Source organism: Castanea sativa, chromosome 8 (assembly GCF_040712315.1).
Source record: "Castanea sativa cultivar Marrone di Chiusa Pesio chromosome 8, ASM4071231v1".
NCBI lineage: Eukaryota > Viridiplantae > Streptophyta > Magnoliopsida > Fagales > Fagaceae > Castanea > Castanea sativa.
The window spans coordinates 25,751,856-25,778,593 of NC_134020.1; the positions used below are offsets into that span (position 1 = coordinate 25,751,856).

At 32.9% G+C, this 26,738-nt stretch overlaps 1 long non-coding RNA gene across 1 annotated transcript; it reads left to right on the forward strand.

Moving 5' to 3' along the window:
• The first annotated feature begins 18,142 nt into the window (after positions 1-18,142).
• Positions 18,143-26,465, forward strand: LOC142608270 (uncharacterized). Its single transcript, XR_012839452.1, has 3 exons — positions 18,143-18,410; positions 18,532-18,605; positions 26,154-26,465. It is a non-coding gene; the product is annotated as an uncharacterized LOC142608270 (long non-coding RNA).
• The last annotated feature ends 273 nt before the right edge of the window (positions 26,466-26,738 follow it).

The following is a 26,738-nucleotide window of genomic DNA, read 5'->3' on the forward strand; positions in this document are numbered from 1 at the left end:
TGCTCTTAGGCATTTGTTAAAGAGACTTCAAATGAGTCTCCGCTACAATAGAAAGTAGCCAAAATTAATCAAATCCTAATTTTTTTTTCAAACCAAAAATGGCTCAATTTGATTGCCTATAAAAATTGGATTGATTGCATTGGGTTTCTCGTAATGAATGCCCTTAGAGAATTTGGCCTCTTGATTCTCTGTTGTTCTAACATCCATGTACAACCTCTTTGAGCTAATGAATGAATCTCTAACCTTTTTATTTTTAATTTTTGAAAAAAAAAGATATGGTTTTTCTAATGCGATGATGATATAGAAAAAGATATAGCAAGGATGAAATGTAATGTAGTTCCCAATCAAAAAGAAAAATTCGGGAGCCGTATTAAAAAGGCCCCGGAATAAAAGACGGTCATTTTGATGCTTGGAAGTTGGGAGGAACCATCGAGCGAAATCTCAATATGAAAGGATAGCTACGGAAGTTGACTTTAAGTTTGAAATGACAATGGAAACCAGAGTAACTTGTTTTGTGAAGGAAATGATTTCTTTAAATTGGTGGATTGCTAACACATAAACCTGTTTTATGTTCTGCTAAAAAAATAATTTTTTTTAAAAAATACCTGTTAATGTTATATGCATTTTAGGTTTATGGAGCTAGGAATTATTATTATTATTATATTAAAAAAAAGATTAATGTGATAAAGAAATTATGATTTTAGTTTGAGGCTTACAATCTATTTTAAAATGTATATTCTTTGACAACCAATCATAATTCTTTACCTATGTGCAAACTGGATCCCAAAAGCTGAATGTTGGAGCATTGTGTTACATCAAAGAAATACAAAATTAACAATTTAGTTTAATCACGTAATAAGGGAAAGTGTGGGATTGGAGAATGAATAAAGGGAAAAGTTCTTATAAAAAAAATGAAATGTTAGTGGATGACCTAATGTCATAGGTTTAGTAAATATTTATAAAAACTTTTTTGAAAATGGATAAATGTAACTGATTTTTTTGACTTATTTATTTATTTATTATTCTGATAAAAATAGTATTAAAATTTTCTTAAAATAATCCATTAACAAATGCCCTAAAGACACCCGTTAATTAAACCCATAAATAAATATAGCATTAAAATTAGCAATGCTATGGAGATTTTTATTTATTTTTTAATGTCAGTACTGGAAATTAAATGCAATGGTAATATGTTTTTGTTGAATTTAGTGATGAAATCATCACTTATATAACACAATAAATAGTTATTATTATTTTACTTTCTAGATAATGTACATATTAGAAATAACCAATAAGTGACATTTTCCAAGAAACCAAGACAACTTTAGTTTGTTGGAGAGAGACAAATTTATGGAGACTTTAATTAAGACATCAATAAAATATACAGGAACATCACTTAATGTTAGTTCCAAAGTTCATCAATCTTCCATGTAAGACTTTCTCTCACAAGTAAATATTTAATATGGTGAATTTGTCACAGCCAAAAAAAAAAAAAAAGATTCTGTTAACAAGTGTCATTAGAAAAATCATTAATACACTATTTTAAAAAAGTTTTTGACACAACTTTTATGAGAAAAAAAAAACTCAAAATATTAATTTTTTTTTCCAATGACTTTTCCCATAAAAACTTTATTGTTCACTAATAAATTCTCTTAAGGCATGTTAACATTTTCCAAAAACAAATAATTAGACATAAAAGAAATTTTGCTAAAAGATTTAACAACATATCTTTAAAGCCAACAACAAAGGCGTAGCAAAGCAAACTCATCAAAAAAGATCAATTCTTTGAATAGATTTATTAGTTAGTACTGTAATGTTTCAAAATATGGGCCTTTGACGTGGTGATGCATCATAGAATATGCGGCATAGTCAAATTGACAATGACAATCGTTGCTTCACGTTCTTTCTTCAGTTTATTAACTTTCGCTCTTTAAACCGAACTAAACCAACAACAAAATACGGAGCCGTTTAATACGCTGGGCGTTCCAATCGCCAATATAAAATAAAACAACTATGGAAACTTTGGAGTTTGGACTTGTCTTAAAACATTTTCATAAATTTCTAAGAAAGTGAAGACCAACTCATCTGGCCCACTCGCCTATATAATTCAGCAAAATGAAACCAGAATGAGCTACCTCCAACACACATAGAAAACATAAGCCTCTAAGTTCTAAACTTGTTCATTTCCTCAAATTCTTCACTCAGAGAAAGACACAAGGCAATGAGCACGGACAGCAGCAACACCAATCCTTCTAACCTGAGTTCAGAAGGGTTAGTACTTAGTACAAATTTCTTTGATTTTAGTTTTGGTTTTGCATTTTACTCTTTGGCCTTTGAGCTATAGTGTTATACTAAGTGTTCAACTCCATCTTTTATGCATGTATAAATAAGCACTGATTATGTGGCTTCAATAAATGTGTCCTATTCAGCTTAGTCTCATTGTTATATATTTGCTGATCCTAGTTCTGAAGGGTACTAATTTCTTTTTGGTGTTTTACTTCCATATGCATTGCTTATGTGCCCTGATTACTTGCTTTTATAGTTCATTAATAAATAACAATTGCTTTACCCCTTAAATTAATGTCCCAATTTTGTTGTGTATTCAAGTATAGTTTGGTGGGAAATTTTCTAACACTGTATAGCAAGGAAGACTGGCACAAAATCTGGAATCCATCTTTTGTTTGTGACTGTTGAAATCAGATAACAAAAATAATACTAATAATAATCCGAGTCCATTTTTGTTTGTGTGACTGTGTTGAAATCACATAATAATAATAATAATAATAATAATCCGAGTCCATTTATGGTTTGGATTTGTTAATATTCTTGACTTATATATATTTGGGTAACTTCTACTTTTCTATTTTTTAAAAGTAAACTTTTAGTTTATTTAAAGTTCAAATAAAGACAAACTTCTAGCTTATTAAAGACGATGCACATACTTACACGAATAATTCGGAACCAATAACTTTTTTATTTATTCGGTCTATCAATCTCACCCACTGTTTTTTTTTTTTTTTTTTTTCATCGTTTCTATTTTCGGCACCACATTTTTTATCTTCTAAAATTTGAGCCTTATTATAATAAGTCTTGGTTGGAATAGAACATTTTTTAATAAGCCGTATATTCTCTATTTACAATCCCACACTCCAACCCATCTGATAGCTTCACGAAAAACAGTGTTGTCTTCTCCTTCTCTTGGTGGAACCTGGAGAAACTTTCTGTTTGGCTACCAAGAAGTTGAAGATAGGAATTGGAGGAAAACTTTGCATCTTATAAAGATTTATGTATTCTTAGCTGGGAAATAGTTACAATTTGTGGTCGATCAAATTCTGGATGATTCTTTGAGAGTCAACCTTATTCTCAAGTCAACCCGTTAAAAGTGTGTAACTTTGATAATTCTTTGAGTTTCTGATTGATATTTGCAATGGTTCTTTTTATCCTCTTTTTCCTATCTTCCCTTTAAAACATATTTAATTCTCATTTTTTTTTCTTAATATATTTTTCAATCTGAGCATCCGACAGGTCTTAGATTTGATGATACAAGACAATTTTCTGGTTTGAAAAGACCTCTTTTGGAAGTTAAAGTTGTATAATCTTTAAATTTTTTAGAGGAAAATCGAATGTAGTTAAGAAAATCAATACATAAGATTAATGCAATTCTTGATTGAAGGTAACATTATCTCAATCCATATTTTTTGGTACAATTATAAGATAACATATCTGCATCTTTAATGTAAATACAATGTAACAGATGTTGATTTAATTTCTTTATTTCAAACTGTACTTGTAATTTGAAGCTATTTATATGTTTTATTTTCAGAAATGAGCAAGAATTCCGTTCCTACACAGCATGGCTTGCTACCTTTAGCTTTTTGCTTGGATTTCTGCTTACCCTCCTCGGATGGAAGTATCAAAACCCAAGTGTCTCTGTTTTTGACACACATCGTGCAATCATATTGCTCTTGATATTAAATGTATGTACTTGCACTATATCATTGGCAATGATAATAGCACTGCCAACTTCCAACAAAACCCATCTCTCTTTCTTCAAGAATGTGTTTCTCTTCTCTGGAGTTTTTGCTTGTGACTTGGTTTTTTTGGTCCTTATTCCTCCTCTAGGATGGTTCATCTTCATTATATCCGCATCTGTTCTTGTATGGTTGTTTTATGGCTCAAACAAACAGATTCTTCAATGCTGTCGACAAACTCTCGAAACAATGCGGCACTCCACTTCTAAGGCATTTCACAATTTATGTGAATGGTTCCCACAGAGTTTTCAATCAGTTTGGAGAGCACATTCCCAACCATCTACTGGACCTTCGATGCCGACTCCCAATGAAGGAGAAACATGTGTTTAGTTCGACATATGATGTCTAACTAGAGATTAGCCTTAATTTCGTCTTTCTTGCGTGGGTAATTGTAGAATATTTTAAAAGTATAATAACTTGGTAATTCCTCCTCTCACAGAATGTGGCTCTCAATAATTAAATTTATAATATAGTGAAATTTACCATTCATGTGAAAAGAGTACCACCCAATTATTATCTAAAGAATGTTGAATAGTTTTTTCTTATTTAGTATATTTGGTGTACTATAAGTCTCTATATGTTTAGTATATTTCGTGTACTGAGTCTTTGTATGTTTAGTATATTTCGTGTACTGAGTCCATGTACGGCTCCATGTTTATGTGAAAAAGAAGCATAATATATAGAATAATTTCTTTCTTTCATACATAGATTTAGAACGTGGTTTTTGTGTTTTTTGCTTCAAATTCTCAAACACAATTATTTGTGGGAGAATTGATAAAAATTATTAGGTTGGCATTAGGTGAATTTGAATAACCTTGGTTTGGAGATCTGTCCAAAATTAAGGAGTCAATTTGTATTTCCTTAGCATTTAGATTGGAATAATTCAAGTTTTAAACATTCATGGATGCTCAAATGGATTTGAAACATGCACTCCATTGCCCTTTTACTTTCTCATGATGTCTGCTTACACTTAAAAACAAAATTGAGCTTCAATAATAAGTTAATTGGGCTCTTTCAAAATAAAAATCAGTGGATGAATTGGGCTGGGCTCAAATCCTTATTGAGATGTGGTCCAAATCATTCAAATCAAATGTATCCCTATTGCAATCCAAATATCTTCAAAACCAGGAGTTACTGATTTCAAGTTGCAACATTGGTACAAAAAAACCCTAAAATAACATTTCAAATCAAACCCAAGTTGCTGAACGTTTTATTTTTTTAGCTAGGTACGTTGCTGAATTAACATAACCAAGTTAACCTGGCTTCTTTAACTCAACCAACAATCAGAATTGATAAGTATGGTCATTCCTTCACAGGCCAAATATAATTCAATCACATCACTCCTCTAAAAAGATATCCCTAACGCCAATTAATTTACTCATACGACCATAAATAAATAGCTGCAAAACTTTCAATGCACATTTTTTTTTAAAGCAAGTATGGCATGTTTCATTTCTAGCAATTGTAATTCTTTCTTCCAAACAAGCAAATTTTCATGGTGAATTTAGTTCATAAGATGCCCAATCCTTCTAGCAGGGGAGACTTTAAACCTATATCCAATTTAAATATTATATAAATATTATATACAAATGTACATCTAAAAAAGGGCTTTTTTGTTTTTCAACGGGAATGGGTGGTTCGAGTGCCCATTCCATTTAAAATCCTACAGTTCATTCTAATTTTTAGTTCAATGTGAATCGTGTGAGACACGGGGCCTTTAAACAAATTCAATGGTCATTCATTCGGTTTTTAGTGGTTTAAGTAGATTTTTTAAAATATCTTGTCTCAAATTCAGTTAAATTAAAAAGAATTGAAGAATATAAATGTAACGGCACAAGAATACGGCCCAACCCCACAGAGAATTGTGAGGCCCTGGTCCTTGGAGTGAGCCCACAAACAATGAAATTTGATAGAGCGTGGGAGGAAGTTTCAACTATAGGATTGATTAAGTTTAAGTCTAGGACCGAAGATCCAAGCAAGAGAAGAAAAGATTGTTGTAAAGCAGGTTATATTATTGACTCATATCGGCTAACCCGAAGATGGGTGCTCATACAAAAGTTCTATACAAGACTTAAGCTTTTTTTTTTTTTACTGTGCCAGTTCTTGTTTTTTTATAATGTTCTCACAGAAAAATCTCTAAAAGGATCCAAAAGTCCCTCCACTAATTAGTTCCCCTTTTTCCTTTCCATCGGTACACTTCAAGGCTTTCCTCCTAACATTTGTCCTTCCAAAGTTTTGCTGAAAGTGGTAGAAGGGGTTGCTTAACTGTGAATTTACTGCTTAAGTGTCATTTCCTCATTAATATAGCTGATAAAGTTGTTGTCATACATTCAATGCGGAAGTAATAGGTAAGCTTTTACAGAAAACTTCTCCCAGTTACTTTGACCTTCTCCCCTAAGGCTTCCTCTTCCTCTCGGGCATTCTTGAAACATTTTTCACCTTCCCATCCTCTCCTCGGACAAACCAACGTATCGGGTTTTAAGGACCGTTCCAAATCCTCCTCGATCCTCGGACCCCCACAATAAATAAAAGAGAATCTTTACATACAAAATTAATAAAAGTTGGGTTCAAGTTCCTTCTCTATTAAAAACCCTACAATTCACCCTAATTTTTGTTAGATATGAGACACGTTGCATTTTTAAAAAACAAGATAAAAATTTGATAGTCATTTGTTTTATTTTTTGTGGTTTACATGAATTTTTTAAAATATTGTCGGTCAAATTTGGCTAAAAGATAGCAAAAATTTTAAATTTTGGCTGGAAGGAATCATTGCATACGAAAGATATTAAAAGTTTGGTTGAATGATTTTATTAGTGTTTCTCAAATATACCATTGCTCCCAAGCCCATACAACATAGGTTAGTCATTCATGCATATTATCAAATACTAATCATTAAACACTATAACTATTATAAGGCAAAAATGGCGATATACCCCTTTCAGCGAAATGCCCCCTTTCTGAAACTGTCTAGCAATATGCCCCTATTTTGAAACTCGATTTTCTCAAAATCGATTTTTAATGTAAAACTTGATTTTTAGAAAATCAAGTTATAGCCAAATCAAACTTTAATATATATATATATATATATATATATATATATATATATATATATATTTTTTTTTTTTTTTTTTTTTTGTGGAACTCGAGTTCTACACTAAAACTCGAAATTAAGAAAATCGAGTTTGAAAACAGAGGCATATCCCTATATAGTATCAGAAATGGGGCATTTTGCTGGAATTTTTGGCCAAAATGGGTATATCTCCATTTTGGCCCTATTATAATTATAAAATTCTATGTTTACGCCATTAGATTATTTGACACTATTTTTCAAAAATCAAAGAATAGGTGTAAGGGGTCAATCTTGTCAGGACCACAGATGTTAGCCATAAAGCTCAGCCAACATCTTCTCTAGTTGACAAAGTAGCGTGGTGAGCTTCTTCTTATGTTGAATATGTTGGTTGACCGATGTCCACTAAGGTTGGCCACATAGCTAGGTTGATTGGTCGATACATCAATCCTCAAATAAAATGTCCACTAACCCTTATTGCATCAGCATATATTGTGCCCTACAACAAACTATCACATTTAATGTCACTGAGAAACATCCCATTTGCTTGCAAATTGGGATTTATTGCTCTAACACATGTCCCCTTAGCTATATTGAGGGGAGAACCAACTAGCAAGTCTTGGGGAAGCGTTTTCCTCGCCAAAATCGACCTTCACACACTTCTCCATCTGGTTGAATAAGGTATGAAACCTTTGGCATTGTTACCCTGTTATTATTCTCTTCCTTTTATACTAGTTTATTGATTTAACCATTAGACCTCCCTCGCCAACATTTGAGTTAGTTAGGACTGAACTACGGTTTCTCGTTATTAATAGGGTTTCATTAGGTTGCAATGATTCTTGATTGTTTGACTATCGTCAAAGTTTGTGTTGATATTTCGTATCCTCTCCGAAATTTTGCTCACTAGACGTCAACTTATATATAACCCTTGTTTAATGGAATTAACTTGTAAAATAATATTTCTCCAAAGTCCTTAGTAAAATCCCATGTAAAAATGACGTTACTCCAATCTAAACTTACTACTTTAACAAGTTGTAAAAAAATATTGAAAAATTTGGTGTGCCTACATATTGCTCAAAAGAAAACATTTATTTTTTGTTTATTTTAATAGATATGAAGATATTATTGAGTTTCGACCTATGGTTTTTGTTTTATAGTGATTGTTCATTGTCATTAGGCTAAGATAATAATTGGTTTTTAATGTAAGTGAGGTTCGAACATCAAATCTCATACTCGACAACAAAAGACTTTACTAATTTAGTTAACTGGAACCCATTGATTCCTTAAGATCAGAAGAAAGTAGTTCAAACTTCCATGATTGTACTTGGCAAATTGGATACTAGTTCAATAACTTGAAGGAAAATATGGATATGGATAGAGATTTATGGACTCATGAGAAAAATGGATAAACCCATACCCAACCCATTGAAATGGCGGGTCATGTTATGTGAACCAAATTTTATTTCAAATTTTTTTGCCCTTATTTATTTATTTATTTGGTTTTCTGACTATGCATTAAATTGTCTCATACCTTTCACTTCTTATTATTATATTTTTAAAATCTCTTTATTTTCTAAATTTTTTTCTCCTTATAAACACTTACATATTATTTCTTTAAAAGGTCAAGATTTGAAGGTTTAGATTACTTAGAAATCTATGTATTACTGAGCTTTTGCTTTTGTTGAGTTTCTTTGTTTATTTTTTCTTTTATTTGAATATTATCAAGTTTCATTTTTTTTTTTTGGGCATGTGAGAAAATATGGAACAATTCAGGTTGATCTTGTGAAAGTCGTTATGTGATAATTGAATGACGAATAAAAGCATTAAAGGGAGAGTATACACAAATGTTTACGTAATTCGGCCTAATGGCCTGCGTCTATAGTGAGAAAGTCCTTAACAACTACCTATTATATTAGATTAGATTAGACACTTGTATTACAATGAACCCATTGTAGGATTTATATAATAGAGAATATTTGACTAACCGTAGGCAAATCATAGATTAACCTAATATTATATGCTTGTTTTTTCTACTAATCAATATTAATATGCTTGTTCTATTAGTACATATGCCTACAATTAATTTGGGCTAACTTGGGTCAAAATGTGTCTAACAGATCCAATCATCAAATGACTGATAAGAGTCATAGATTTGACAAATCACTTAAGACGGCCAAACTCAATCCACCTGACCCATTTATCATGGATATAAAGCAAAACTTATAGTCCGTTTGGATTGAGAGAGAGAGAGGGGAAATAGAGTAGAGTAAATTTAGCACAAAATTAATTTATTTTTAGTCAACTCTACTCTACTCCCCTTCACTCCCCCTCCTTCTCCCTCCCATCCAAGCAAGCTATTATATTTTTTTGAGAGTGGGGCTGGGGTTGATTTTGATTTTTTCTAATGCAATAATGATATATATATATATATGTATATATATATATATATGGTATGGGTGTTTAGAAAGAGTTTAGAGCACGGATGATAACAATATAAAAGTCGTTCCCGACCAAAAAGTAAATTTGGGAACCATATAAAGCGGCCCTTCTTTAGAGCCTGAGGAAAGATCAAGTGAATCACAATAGAAGAAGATGGCTACGCAAGTTGACTTGCTTCCGTGTTCGTTAATCAATGCATCTCATAGTCCGCTTTTATGGAGTCAGGAAATTATTTTATTGTTGCAAAAACAAAAACAAAAATCAATGTTATTCAAGGAATTTTGGATTTAATTCAAGGCTTACAATTTATTTTAAAAATGTATACTCTTCGATAATCAATAAAAAATTTCAACATAACTGCAAAATCGATCCCAAGAACCAAATGTAGGAGAATTGTGTTACACCAAACAAATACAAAATCCGTAATAAAGGAAAGCGTAGGATTGGATGTTAAATAAATTTTTAACTTTAAATCCTATTGAGGGTTTTTTTATTAAAAAACATCAGTATTGAAAATTAAATGCAATGGTAATTCGTTTTTGTTGAATTTAGTGATCAATCACTTATAAATTAGAACACCATAAACATTTATTGTACTTTCAGATAATGTATAATAGGAGTAGTTAGGAATAGGTGGCATCTAGTTTTCAATAAGCAAAAGAGAATTAGTCAATTTATTTTGTTGGAGAGATACTACTAAATTAGGGAGACTCTAATTAAGACCCTAATAAAATATATTTATTTCAAATTCTTTATTTAAATAGTACTATGTATTTATGATTGGATATCTTACGGAAAGGTAAATAAAGAAGAAACACAAGTGTCATAAATAAATAAATAAAAGATAAAAAGGCATAAAGAAATCTTACTAAGATTTAACAACATATTTGTTAAGCTAACTACACGGACCTTAAGCTAACAACAGAGAAGAGGTAGCAAACTCATAAAAATAAATAAAAAGTGTAGTTCTTGACCCCTTGATTAGATTTAAAAGAAAATATTTTTTTACTCTCGTATTACCTTCATTATTTTACATAATATTCATAATTGATATACTGATATATATATTTTAAAAAGTAATGTCTATATTTAAAACATAAAAGTAGATGCGAAAAATAGAGATAAGAGTATCATTACTCCAGATTTTGAATAGAATAATAGGAGTAAGCACCAAATTGCAAAAATGGGACAATGAAAGTGACGTTGTGATTTGAGAAGCACATCATGGAATATGCATAAAACAAAAAGAAAGTCATTGCTGACTAATATGAATGTCCAATGTCCCTTCTTTAGTTCAGATAGTCTATAGTCTATACCAATAATAATACGTTTTGTCTTTTCATCTCCGAATGAATGAAAAATACGGCCGTTCAATACGCCCGTTTCAATCAGATGCTAATGCCATTGTTTTCTTTCACCTTAAACCTCCTTTGAACTTTTGACTTAGGTGCTTTTCATAACTTCTTAGAAAGCGTGTATAGGCCAACTGTCCCACAAGCCCCTATAAAGACCCCATAAGATTATAGCATGAGACACAGACATTACAAACCAGAAAAAAACCATTTCTATACCTCAATTCCTCACAAAGAGACTCAGAGACACAAGGCAGCAGCAGAGGAAATGGCTAGCACCAACAGCAATCATTCTAGTCTTCAGGAAGGGTTAGTTACCATTACAAATTTCTTTGATTTTTAGTTTCTGTTCTACATTTTTCTATTCGGCCAAGAGTTTTACACTTCCAAGTCCATCTTTTATGTACTAATTTTACCATCACTGACTGGCAATATCTTAGTCATAAATGATAACTTGCTCTTTTTAGTGTTAGTACTAAATAAAGCACTGACTATGTGACTTCAATTACTGTCCCTATTGAACTTGTCGCCATATATAGGTGACAGTTTGTGTGCGTGTGAGTGCGTTGGACTTCAAAAAATTGGATTCACTGGTTGATTGAGTATTGATTTCCTATATATATTTAGAAACTTTTGTTTATTGTTTTTTACTTGAATTTCAGTTAGTAGGGAACTGATTCAAATTCAAGTAACACGGGAACCAATTTTTGTGTAGATCAATTGGATCCAGGTTGTTCAGTTATTCGGTTTAGTATTTGGTTTGCCCGTACAACTCGACCCAGATACAATAGCACAATTGTAAATAAATAATATTTTTTTGGGCAATATATATGTAAAATAAGCTGCCACACGGTAACTTCTAGTTTAAGGTGCAAATTAAGATGATGGACAATAGCCACACGAAATAATCTGCCACATCGTAGAATTTTTATTTGTTTCACTCAGATTTGACTCTCACCTACGGCCAGGAGGTAGAGCTACCTTTGGACTAGGGGAATGACCCTCATCTTTAAAAAAATATGTTATTATATATACACTTAGATTATGTTTGAGTAAAATTTTATTTTATATTAAAATATATATATGTGTACTAATTTTAGCAATTTTGTTTTATAAAATTACATTTTTTCCCTTAAATAATATCATTGATTCTTTTAAGAGTAATGTTATTTTCACAAACTTTTTTACAATATTTTTACAAACTATTTTGGTAGAAAATTCTTATTAGTTCACACATGAACGTACCACTCACATCATTTTTTTACTTACTAGTAACCACTTATCATATCAATAGTTTATAAAAAAATTTGTAGCGCTAGTATTTTTCTCATTTTAGAGACTATAAAAAAATTTATAGATCTAAAATTTAAAACAAAATATACAAGCCCAAAAGAAATAGCTCAACAATAAAAATTACAAATAGTAAATCTAAAAAAAAATTTAAACTCAATTAACCAATTTTATTTAAAATAAACAACCCTGCCCTTTAAAAAATCCTAAACAAAGATAATCTTGTTCTTACCAACACACACAAAAAAAAAAAAAATCTCAAGCCAATAATAAAGTTCTGGCTCCATTCATGCCTACGGTTAAGCAAGACCAGAACAACCCAACCCAACTGACCCAATATGTTTTGGGTGGGTCTGAATAATATTCAGATTTTTATTTGTAAACCTTATTTTTTTAATATCCATTTTATTTGAGATTTATTCTTTATATGTTTTATTTATTTAATTAAATTAAATTGATCTTAGATCTGGGTCATCATGCCTTCAAATCTACATCTTTTTTTCTTTCTTTTTTTTGGCTAAGATCTGGCTCATCTTTTGCTATCTGCTCCTCTAAAAGAGATCAAAATGCACAAGGAATTAAAATAAATAAATAAATAAATAAAAAGCCACACAAAAAAGTTTCAGCGTGACATATATTCATGTTATTAAGAATTTACATTTTTCTCTTTTGTATGACGGATTTTACTTGTTCGAGGCTATATAATTGCAATAAATTTTCGTGATAAAGATTATACATACAGAAAAAATTTAGCTCATGTATAAATAAACATTGCTTTTAAGTGCCATCATTTGATATTGTTCAAATTACTATCAAATATGTCAAGCAAAAATTTTTTGGTTTGGCATGAGTCTTATAAGTAAGTGATTTTTTTAAAATCTTTTTTTATAAAATGAATTATAATTCAAATTTCCCATTTATTTATTGTAATAATTTTATAATAAATTTTTTTATTTAAAAAAAGCATTTCGGTTTATTGGGAAACTCTTTCTTAAAATCACACAAACATAATGTAAAGAAATTCCATTCTATGAATTAAAAAAGAAAAAGAAAAAAAGAGAGCGTTGAAGAGAGTTTAATCCCGAGTTTATGAGCAAGTCGGGTTAGGCCCAATAATTGATGGGTGTTTCGGCCTTTTGGGTCAACTTGCAAGTGTTTTGACTGATCCTATAATTGATAATAATAATACCAATAATAAAGGAACCTTCACTTTTTCTTTTTTCGCTAAGGTACTTGAAACTTCTATTTGTTTTCCCAAAATCATGGACATAGGCATGTGTAATTTAAAATTATAAAAACAGATATTGATTTCCATACCTTATTCAAGAATCTTCAAATCCAAATGTGCACGTATCGGATAATGTAAGCACCCCACATGATAGCGTCCAACTTATTGGATTAAAAAATCCCTAACCTAGTCCAGCTTATGGCCCCTCTACAAATCCAACCCAATTCGTAAGATAAGTTATTGGATTGAGGCTTTTTGTAAAGTTTAAATAAAAAAATTGGATGTTAATTCAACCATTTAAATTCACTATTTAATAAATAATTGCAATTTACACTATTGGGCTAGTGAGCTTGAGAATGAGATATGGGAATAAAAATTTAGGATTATGACTTGAGGTGTCATGTGTGGTGTGTGTATTGCATAGGTAAAAAATAAATAAAATATATATTATTTATTATATTATTAATTACGTGGAGCAAGTTGGGTTATTTAGGAATAAAATTTTTCCAATCCAACACCAACCCAATCCAAATTAAAAAAAAAAAAAAAGAATTAAAATCCAACCCAATTTTTTTTTTAATTAGGACCTGACCTAACCCCTTAATTCACAAAATTCTTTATGCACATTTTCATAAATTTGTAATAGCTTCTAACTTTAAAGCTATAATCTTCTTTGTTTTAGTAATTTCCCCCCTATAGCATTAGGCATACTCAATTTATGATAATGATACAAGGTAAAATTAATTCAATTATTTAGAATATAGCGGATTCACTGAATTAAGATCCTTTAATGTTTTGTTTCTACCCCAATTACTAAAAACTTTGGCACAACATGAAATGATTCTACAAACCTTGTCAAACTTTAATTAAACTTGAGGTTGTCTTCACACCATACATGCTAACATGGCATGTTACAAACTTGCTAGAAACCCAACATAAAAAATGCGAATGTGATGTGAACGATGTTCTTTTAATTCATTGCTTACACTATTTAATTGTATGTTGAATGTAATCTGAAGCAATTTATGCTTTTATTTCTAGGAATGAGGGAGAACTTCATTTCTTCACCGGGTTTTTTACTGCATTCAGCCTTCTCTTTGGGTTTCTACTTACCCTCGTTGGATTGAAGTATCAAAGCCCAAGTGTCTCTATATTCCACAAACATGTTGCAATAATGTTGTTCTTAATAATAGATGTACTTATCTGCATTATGGCATTGGTAATGATAGTACTTCAAATTTCCAACCAAAGGTATCTCACTCTCTTCAAGAATGTGTGTCTCATTGCTGGAGCTTTTGCCTGCGATTTGCTGCTGCTGATCCTTGTCCCTCCATTTGGGTGGTTCATCTTCGCTGTATGTGTATCCGTTCTTGTGTGGCTACTTTATGGCTCATACCAAGAGATTCTCAAGCGCTTTCAAGAAATTCTCCAATTAGTTTCAGGATCTACTTCTCAAGCATTCCGCATTTTTTGTGACTGGTTTAGGCAAGGGCCTTTAATTCCTGTAGTAGCAAATGGATCTCCTGTGTAGAGTGGTGTGTAGACTCCTAACGCGACAGAGCGACAGAGCGACAGAGCAACAAGTGAGGAAATTGGCAGATAGTGTGTAATGGGAGGGAGATCAAGCTCTTATTGTACTTAGGATTTAGGAAATGCTTGTTGAACAACATCACCTATAGTGGAATAAAAATGCATGTTACCAACCATGTATAGATATGCAAGAAAAGTTTTTATTGAAATTAATCCTTGACAATTGTCAAGGTCCTACCCAAAAAAATTTCATAACCTAATGAATTTTGTAAATTAATTTAAACACATGTTAGAGAAAGTAGTAAAACAGACAGGAGATACTATAACTGCACAAAATACATCATTTACAGCAAAGTGACAAAAACAACATTTGCATTATTACAAAGACAAAAGGAAAAAGAACAAAAGCAATTGTTCTTGACTTAATTTGACAAACCGATTCACTTAATGGGCCATTTATCCAACCATGAACCAGTAGCATCGCTTATCATGTCGTCGACATGATTGTCAGTCAATCGAGATAATAGGCACTTATAGTATTGATCATCCCAATCTTCAGCAGCAAATTGTTGATCATTAAATCAGAAAGTTTACCAAACTCATCAAGATTGATTATTTTTATCATATAAGGGGCAACTCTCCATTTTTCTGTCTCTATTTTCTTTTCTTTTTTAGAGATTTAGTGTCGAATGGGAATATATTACATGTAAACATAAAAATATATGAGTCTCTGTATGTTTAGTATATTTTGTGTACTATAGTGTCCATGTTTATGTGAGACATAAGCATAATATACAAACTATTTTCTATCTTTCATAAATAGATTTTAGAATATGGTTTTTGTGTTTTTCGCCTTAAAATCCTTGCGGGAGAATTGATAAAAATTATTATGGAGATCTTTCCAAAATTAGGATTGTATTTCCCTAGCATTTAGATTGGAATAATTCAAGTTTTAAACATTCATGGATGCTCAAATGGATTTGAAATATGCACTCCATTGTCATTTTACTTTCTCATGATCTCTGCTTACCCTTAAAAAGAAAAATGGGTTTCAATGACAAGTTAATTGGGCTCTTTCAAAAAAAAAAAAAAAAATCAGCGGATGGATTGGGTTGGGCTCAAATCCTTATTGAGATGTGGTCCAAATAATTCAAATCAAATGTTGTTGCAATCCAAATATCTTCAAACTGAGTTGCAAAATTTGTACAAAGTGTCATTCAAGTTGCAAAATTGGTATTAAAAAAAAAAATCTCAGATCAAAACCTAAGTTGCTGAACAAACTTTTATTATTTATTTATTTTTAATACTTTTTTGGCTAAGTACTTTGTTGAATTAATATAACCAAGTTAACTTGGGTTGTTTAACTCAACCAACTACCATAATTGATGAGTATGGTCACTTCATCTTCTTCACAGGGAAATATAGTTCGATCACATCACTCTTCTAAAATTATATCCCCAACGCCAATTAATTTATTCATACAACCATAAATAAAATAGCTACAAAACTTTCGATCCAATTTTTTTTTTCAAGCAGGCATGCCTGTTTCATATCTTGAAATTATAATACTTTCTTCCTAACAAGCAAAGCTTCATGGTGAATTTAGTGCAACAATTATTACTTCAGATCACAAGATGCCTACTCCTTCTAGCAGGAGAGACTTTAAACCTATATCCTATTTAAATATTATATACAAATGTGTATGTAAAAATGGGAAAGGGGGAATGGAGGTTTTAACTGCCCTTTCCATTTAAAAATCCTACAATTCAATCAATTTTAAGTCCAATGTGACTCAAGTGAGACACGTGGCATTTACATGGATTTCTTAAAATATCATGTGTCTCAAATTTAGTTAAAATTGAAAGAAATTAAAGAATATAAATGAGAGAAAATCTTTAGATACAAAGTTAATAAAAGTTTGGTTCAAGCTCCTTTTCCATTTAAAATCCTATAATTCACCCTAATTTTTAGTCAAATATGAGACTGGTGACATTAAAAAAAAAATGATAGTCATTTATTTGATTTTATGTGTGGCTTACATGGATTTTAAAAAAAAATTTGTGTCAAATTTAGCTACAAATAGCAAAAATTGGAGAATTTAAATGAGAGAATCTTTGCGTACAAAGATATTAAAAGTTTGGTTGAAAGATTCTATTATTGTTTCTCAAATACACCATTGCTCTAAAGCTCATGCAACATAGGAAAGTCATTCATGCATATTATCAAATGTTAGCCATTAAAAACTATAACCATTAAAATTACAAAACTCTATGTTTACACCGTTCGATTATTCAACACTATATTTTTCAAAAATCAAAGAATAGGCATGGGGGATCAATCTTGATAGGACCAAAGGTTTACTAAGTCATCCACGAAGCTTGGCCAACATCTTCTTGGGTAGACAACGTAGCGCAACTAGCTTCTTCTTCTGTCAAAGATATAGTATGATTGACATTTGCTAAGGTTGGCCACAAAGGTTAATTGGTCGATACATTAAACCTCAAAAGAAGTGTCCTTTAAACCTCATTGCACCAACATATATTGTGCCCTACAACAAACCATCACATATAATTTCACTGACCAACATCTCATTCGCCTGCAAACTGGGATTTATTGTCCTAACACAGTAACACACCCCCTTAGCCGAATTAAGGGGAGTACCAATTGGCAAGTCTTGGGGAAGGGTTTTCCCACCAAAATTGACCCCCTCCATCTTGCCAATTAAGGTATTCAACCTCTAGCATTGATACTTTGTCATTTTTCTCTTCTCTTCTTCATTCACTAGTTTATTGACCTATTCATTAGGCCAATCTTTAACCCCGAGTTGGTTAGGGGCTATTTGAGGTTTCTCTTTATCCGCAAGGTACCTATCAAGTTGCAATGATCCATGATTGTTAAGCAACTATTAAAGTACGTATGTGTTGCTATTTCGTCTCCTCTATGAAATTTTACTCACTTACAAGGGAACTTCAACTTAAACATAACTCTTGTTTATTGGAATTAACTAGGGTTGTCAAAATAAGCCCAAACCTATTTGCTTACCCAAATCCACCCACTTTAATTGAACTCAAACCCACCAATTATTGTTTGGGTTAAATGGGCATTAACCCAATTAGACCCAGTAATAATTGGGTTTTAACTAAAAACTCATTTAGACCCATTTAACCAAAAATAATAAATCTAAATTCAACACAACCCTCCCCTCTCTTAGCCTCTTGACTCTTTCTCTCCTCAAACACTGCTAATCATTTCACGTTGGAATTAGGGTTTTCAAATTTTATAATTTTCCTTCATTTTCCTAGTTGCCAATCACGTTTTAATTGGTAAATTTGCTGTGGTTTTTTAATACCAAATTCAATCCATCCTAGACCCTCTCTCCCTCAGACACTATTATTCGTTTCACATTGGGGATTAGGGTTTTCAAATTTTGCAATTTTCCTTTATTTTCTCAACTGCCAATCATGTCTTAGTCGGTAAGTTTGCTATAGTTTTTCAAATTGATTACTCATCATGTTCATGCTAATTTAGATTTCACATTTTTTTCATTTGGTTTTGATAATTTTTTTTTCTATTTGAATTTCATCTTAAACCAAGTATCTTCATTGGAAACCTCCATTGGAAGCCATCTGCTCTCTTGGTCTCCCATCAAGCTACTGTATTTTGCTGAGGTGAGCACAATCTCTCTCTCTCTCTCTCTCATTTCTTACTTGCAAAATAATTTAATGGGCTTGGCGAAGCCATAAAAAGTGAAAGTATTAATTTTATGATTGGTTTTTGGGTTTTCAATTAGTCACTTGTATTAATCATAGAAAGGGATTATGATAGGTGGGAATTTTTTTGTGTGGTATAAATAGGTTTTTTTCTTTTTCTTTTTAAGCTATAGTTAGTTGAAGGGTCATGATAAAGTTGCAAACTTCACTGATAAATTTTTGCCCAAAATTAATTGGATATATGAAGGAAAAAAAGAAATTACTTATTTTTCTGTGTTGGAAAAATTTTGTTCATAATTAAATTTATATGAAATATTTGGATCGTGTACAGTTTGTGGAGGGTTAATTTCAAGGTGTTTTTATTTGGAAAAGTGAAGTAAAAGTTATTCTAGTGTATTCAAATGATGGGTATGTGTTTAATTTCTTAGGCATGAAAAAGATGTTGTGAAAGTTGTGAAGAAAAGATTGTAAAATAGGAATTCCCAAGTTCAACTACTCTCTTTGACAGTATTTTGTTTTACTTTTGATTCATTTTGAAAATGTTATCTGAATCAAAACTATAAATTTCCACTACTATATATATATTGGGAGGGAAGGGATATGCAGAGAATCTATTAATGGATTAATTGTGATAGTAATATTTGTATTCGTCTTTTATGTTGTTAAGTTTTCTAGTGCAGTATGTTGTCACTTCAAAGACTTAAAATTTAGTATGTTGGTCCATATGATTTGGTTATGCCCACCTTTGTGGGTTGTGAATTGTGATTTAGAGTGCACTTGATTTTACAAGTTCTCTTGGTAGAATTGTTCACATTTTGTAATTTGTGTACTAATTCTATTTGGGATATGCAATGATATTTTTGAAAATAATTTGTGAGACTATGATAATGGTCCTATATATGCATATATGTGTGTGTATGATCTTTGATATGCTAGATTTAACCTCAACTCAAGTCAATAATTTGAATGGTTCAACATGCAGAAATTTTTTTTTTTTGTGTGTGTTGTTTCCTTTACATTTTAGATGTAGATTCAATGAATGAAGAAAATGATGAGTATGGTGATATTGTTTCAAGTGCTCCAAAAAGAATGAGATCTAGGACTTCTTCTGTATGTTTGGATTTTGAAATATTACCTAAAGGTCATGATGGGAAAGAGAGAGCCAAGTGTAAAAAATGTCAAAATTCTTTTTTGTCAGTGCTAGTTGCAATACTATTTTGTTGCGTCATAGAGCGAAATGTCACGAGGTTAACAATCAAATTGTGTCTCATCAGCCTTTAGATCAAGCTACGTATAGGGAAATGGTTGCATTGACAATCATTAGGCACAACTATCCATTTTCATTTGCAGAACATGAGAACAATAGGTTGCTTTATTGTTATCTGAATCCTAATGTTAAGACTATATCTAGGAACACTGCAAAATCAGATGTGATAAAAATATACTGGATAGAAAATAAAAATCCGAAACATGATTTAAAGTCAATTACTGTTAGGTTTTGCTTAATGGTCTTCACCTAACACTGATGAGTACGTGGTTCTTAAAACACATTATGTTGATGAACATTGGGTGTTGTAGAAGAAAGTTTTGAGTTTTCCTCATGTGCCACCTCCACGTGGTGGTGTTAGATTGTCAAAGAGCTTGTTAGGTTTGCTAAAAGAGTGGGGCTGAGAAGAGAGTATTCACCATTACTTTAGATAATATTTTGTATAATAATACTTTGGTGGGTCATTTAAAGAGACACCCTTCTTTTGGACCTTGTTTACCTTGTGGTGGTGAATTCTTTCATGTGCATTGTGATGCACACGCATTAAACCTTATTGTACAAGATAGATTAAAAGTCATAAATGAGATAGTGTATATTTTATGTGAAAGTGTTAAATATGCGAGAGGTTCAGATCATTGGAAGTTGAGGTTTGCTGAATGTCTTTTAGGGCTTCCTTTTTTGACAAGTAAGAAAGTATACCAAGATGTGCCAACAAGATGGAACTCAACATTCTTGATGATTGAGACTTGCCTTAAGTATCAAGATGCATTTTCTCACTTTAATAGGATTGATAAATACTTTCTCAATTTCCCTTCAGAAGAGGAATTGGAAAGGGTGGAGAAGATAGCAAGGGTTTTGGAACCATTTTATGATATCACTGTTAGGGTACTTTTTTTTTTTAACACCTAATTCTATTTGAATACCACCTATTTATACCACTAACAAGTTATTGGGTTTTCCCAAATATTTTTGCTCTATTATTCCATTAATAACAAATATTTCATATCTCATTATCTAAATTGGGTCATGATATAAACTATCACAAAAGCCCAAAAACTCATATTTTATCCAATTTTATTATCATTATTTAGCTAAACCCAAAACCGGCCCTATGAACCCAATACACACATCATATTTTATTTAAAGCTCAAGAATACTTATGCTTTGCAATATTTGAAAAACCTATGATTCAAGTCCATGGCAAAACAATTTTATCAATGAAATTCAAATCCATGATCAAAGCCCATGATTTAAACTCATGGCAATATCCAAAGCTCAATTCTCATTGGCAACATCAAAGCCCAATTCTCATTGGCAATATTAAAGCCAAGTTCTCGCTAGCAATATTTAAAACCTAATTCTCATTAGTAACATCAAAGCTCAATTCTCATTGGCACTATTAAAAGCTCAAGCTAACTACTTGGCACTATTCTATCAAAAATCCAAGGTTATTAATATTTGGCAAAATACTACATCATAATTATTCCACTTAAAAGTCCAATAATGAACAATACTTTAGATTCTTAAACCTATTACTATAATATTACAAGCGGATGGAATTTATGAATTATCTATTCTCAAAACCCATGGCAATCATCTTATAAAAGCCCATGGAAAGTTATTATTAGACCCATGACATTTATTCATTTCATGTTATAAACTCATGTTCACTAGCTATCTTACATTACAACATTCATAATATTTATTACCAAAACTCATGGTAATTATTCATCCTACATGCCCATTATGATTATCTATAGAGAAACTCATGAGAACATCACATTATTCCATCATTGTGGTTGTTACCATACTTATTTAAAACTCATGATAAATATTATTCTCAAGAAAAATATCGGAGGTCATTATTTAAAAAGCCCCAAAGAAAATATTATTTACAAAGTAATCCATAACAAAAATTATGAGAAACTATACAAGTTGTTATTTAAAGCCCATGGAAATTAATACCCAAAATCTATCATAAATATTTATTAAAGCTCATGGATTCATTTTATTTCTACTAACAACTAAAGTCCATGAAGAGTAAAAAACTCATGGCAAAGCATGTCTTTAATGCCCATTTTGTAGGACCAAGAATCTCATGGAGTAGGGAACAAGCCCAAGCAAATAAAGGGCCATGTGGCCCAACTAAAAGTGCTGAAACAAAGCAAAGTTCCAGCCCACAAAAGCCCCCAGCAAGAGGCTTAAGAGAGGGCAACCAGCCCTTGTTCATCCCTAACCAAAGAAACAACTAGAGGCCCCTATAAGAGAACCAAGCCTTTGAGGATGAATTAGGGGTTGTCCCATCAATTTTCTGTCACCCTCTACCTGATGTAAACAGTGCCCAAGGGCTATCATATCGGCTGAAGTCTAAAGGATGATGGGACTCCATCATCTTCCTCAAGGCTGCACCTCCAGCGGAAAAGGAGCTGAAACCAAATTATCCAAACTTCAACAAATTGACGCTACAAGTATTAAAAATGTTCAAGATGTGATTCATGTGCCAAGCCCATGAATCCTAAAGGGGAAAAATTGAGAACGTGTGGTTTTAAGGGCATAAAGGGATCTCCAGCGGAACCCTCTGAAGTAGACTTAAACTTTGACACTTGGCTTGGGGTGTTGAATCCTACTTCCTAGGGTCCAAATCTCAGTTCCAGCACTAGGATTCTTCCTTAATACTTGCCTTAATCCCACTGGCTGAACACAATCTCAGCAAGCTTAGCATTTAATACAAGATTACCCAAAATACTACCCATGTGTGACATTGCCCAAAGAAGCAAAACAGCCCTAAAAGCAAATCTCTCATTTTTAGGTCAAATCCAAGTTATTACTTCAGCTGTCCTGGTCCCCTGAATCAAACCTACATTTTTTTTGGATTCTTGTTAATTAATGCTTCTCTAAACTCCATTATAAAAGCATAAGCACTCAGCCCACAAACACAACAGCTACCCTCTCTGAAATTTTGGGTTTATTTGCTATCTTGCTCATGGTTTAGCCTCCCTCAAGCTCACCACTCCTCATCCTTAGCCCACACTCATCTAATCTCAGATGTTCTCTTCCCCTTTTCACATAAACACAGCCCATAAATGTCTCTCAACTAATCCATAAACAGACCATTCACAAAAAGCCTTGATCTTGGTGTTAATCCCATCCCACTCACTCAAAATAGCCCACATTCACCTCATTCATGCCTTATAATTATACACTCACCAAAATCTTAGTTTAATACTTGTTGCACTGAGCTGAGGATCTTTCTCTCCCTTCATTCCATCCTATTTTTCCTCTTATTTGTAACCATGGAGCCTTTAATCCTTGTTTATTATTATTATGATGAAGGATATAATGTATTTGTAACAAATGAATTTTTCCCTAACATTGATGTAATGATAGTTAAAAGTACTATAAATTCCCTTAACCGAGACACACAAGGACTCTCAGGACTGAATACCTTCATAAATTTATTTAATCATTAACTTCTGGACTTTTAAGTGTAATTTCACATTTACTGTTGGAGGACTGATTTGAACTATGACACTATAAAAAGGACTAATAATATAACAAACTAACAACAATAACATGTTTATTGTGCTTTATTGTTGTCTTCTTGTTAGGGTGCAGCCTCCATCTCTTGCTTGGACAGACTTATACAACACCGAAAGCCTTTGGGCTTTATTTTAAGGGTCCATTGTCGAGTTTCGGCTTGCCTACCCCATATTCTATTCGGGAACATCAAAATTTTACCCTCAACAATCACTAAGCTCTACTCTTGGATAAACTACCCCACAACCAACTTGTAATTCCATTGTATTTGGAAAATTCAGTTGCGTATTATGGAATAGTTGGAAGATGATGATGCGATAATTAGAGCAATGGTAGAAGAAATGAAATAAAAGTTTGATAAATACTAGGAATATTACAGTCTCGTGCTATTATTTGCTGTCATTTTGGATTCTAAATATAAGTTGCAATGTGTAGAACTTTGTTTTGGAAATTTGTATAAGCAAGCAGCAATATTAATGGTAGTGAATCTCTGTGATAAATTTTATGGCATCTTTGAGGAATATATGAATTTTACTAGTGATATCAGGGATATGGTTGAAGTAGCATCTAGTAGTGTGGGAGAGCGTGGTCGTTATGATAAGCATGATGATTTCTCTAGTTTTGAGACATATGCGACTCAAATTATTAGTTCAGATTCAAGCAAGTCACAATTGGATTTATACTTGGAAACGTGATCCTTGTGGAAACGGCAATACTTCTTCTTATCATGCACATTAGGGGATGAGTGCAACGGCCTTGGCCATTTGAGGTAATGTTCGTCCTTAATTTGCGTCAAGATTTTGTCAACGGGTATAATTAAAGGGGTCAATTTTACCGACTGAGGGGTTTTATCATCTTTTCGCTTGTTCCCTTCAATGCCTTGACGATCCCCCCGTTCTCTTTTTCGTCCGCTTCGGTCCTCTCCCTTTTCTTCCCTCTCCCTGGGCTTCTCTTCGTCTTTTATCATTGCTAGGGCATCTTCGGCGTTCATAGACTTCTATGCTTCCAAGAGAATTTCCGCCATAGTCTGAGGAGGGCTTTTCGCGAGTGCGACCACGAACTCTCTAGACTTTAATTCGGCTTTGAAGGTTGTCAGCTACACTTTGTCGTCTACTTCATCTACCTCTAAGGTTTCTCTGGTAAAATGCTTCACATATGACCTCAGGGTCTCCTCCCCCTGCCTGATGGTGAGTAGGTGGTCTGCCGGCCTTTTTGGGCGCTGTCCACCGAAAAAATGGCGTAAAAAGGAATTACCCAATTGCTCGAAGTTGTCAATGGACAACGTTGGCAGCTTAGTGAACCACTCTCGTGCTGCTGCTTTGAGAATGGTGGGGAAGGAGCGGCATAGTGTCTCGTTAGGAGGCCGTTGGAGGCCCAGAGTTGTCTTAAAGGTGTTAAGGTGGTCCAGAGGGTCTTTCAGACCATCAAACTACTCAAGCTGTGGGAGACGAATCTTTGAAGGCATTGGGCACTCCAGGACCACTATTGTAAAGAGCGAGATTGTTCTCTCCATGCTCCAATCCGTTTTTCCCCTTATTGCACTTCTCAGCTCGTCCATTTCCCTTCTCATTTTCCTAAGGAGGTCTAAGTTTGCTCCCTCCGGAGTAGTTGGTTTCCGGTGGTTGTTCCCTCTTTGGCTGTCTCCCTTATCGTTCCAGTTAGTCCTAGAACGGTTGTCTCCTTGCTGAAGTTGCAACCTTATCTCCTGGTTCTGTCTCGTGAGCTCCACCACGCTGGCTGTGAGTGTTTGGATTTGCAAGGCTAATGCTACAGAATCTTGCGGTGTGCTGGAATCCATTTGGACTTTAGAGTTGAATGGAACTGCGCTTTCAAAACTAAGTGTGAAATTGTCGTCCCCACAGACGGCACCAAATTGATGATGTTGAGATCGTCAGTCAAGTAGGTTCGTCCTGATAGGTCAGCACGAACTTCGTCTCTATACCTGCAAAAGTAAGAATGGAATTCTCTCAAGTGGCCACCTGTGTGGTGCCAGCCATGGAGCCTCTAATGGTAAAGTCAAAGACTAAAACTGGTAGATAGGGCTTATAAGAACTAGAGCGAATAGAGTGTTTCAGCAAGTGTGTATGTATGTACCTTCTTTGGCTCTGAGATGTGTCTTATATACATTCTCATTCTTTCTAGTTGTTGTATCCTATTCATGGTGGTATAATTGCTTCTTTTGTAACGCCTCTGGGCTCATTCAATGTGGGTTTTGATGGGTCTCCAATAGTCTTCTTGGCCTATTGGTAACTGTCTGAAGTATTAAATGCTCATCTTTATGGTGCTTCTACCATTGTCCATGCTGAGGTGGGATGGATGATGGTACTTGATAGGCTCGTCTGGACTGATATTTATTGGGCCTATCACTTTTGATATTGTGATTTTGGTGTGTAAGAGTACGTGTGTTTTTGGTATTTGATTAACTGGATCCCAGATTCATAAAATTCATATGATCTTGTGTTATAAAAACTGGGTGCAACTTTCCGGATGTTTTTATTGGTGAATGTGCTGGGTCTCTATATTTATTCATCCAGTTTTGGCGATAGTGTGCTAAGAGTTGAGAGTTGAGACTCTTATCATTCTCAAAATTGTATGTATTGCTCGTCTTCCCAACGCTCCCAAAAAGTAAAAGCCCTCTTCCATCACACACTAAATCCCATCTTCCTATTTATTCTTATTATTTTGATTTTTTATTATTGCAGTGCGGTTTTGGACGATCTTTGCTCCAATTAAAGCTGGTTTTGTTAGTTGTGTAGGCCGGAGGAACACAAGGAAATGATCTGCCCTGTCGTCCTTTTCCAAATTCAAGACTCATGGTTTATTGGTTCATGAATCGATTGTAGAGGGTTTTTTTTTTTCCTGAAGGTGGGAATTTGGATGTTCACTAACCAGAATTTTCAAATATATTCACTAATCAACCCTTTATTTTGTGTAGAAATCAATACTTACATCTTTTTATATGGGAATTTGGATGTGGAGATGAGTTCATATACTACTTGAACTTACTTTACCAATTGCTTCTGTAACGTAAATTTTCAATTGTTTGCTGCAATTCTGAGGATACAATGTCCTTTAGGAGTCTGCACGATCTTCTTCTTAAGGCATTGAAAGGAATATTGTTCCTTCCATATGATTACGGTGTATACTGATATTCTTGCTGTCGGTCAGATTTTAAATGAGGTATTAAGGCATGATCCTCTATATTTAAGCATGACATTGTTTGCTTAGTTGTGATCCTTTATATTAAGCATGATATTGTTTGCTTAGTTGCTTAGTTGTGATCCTTT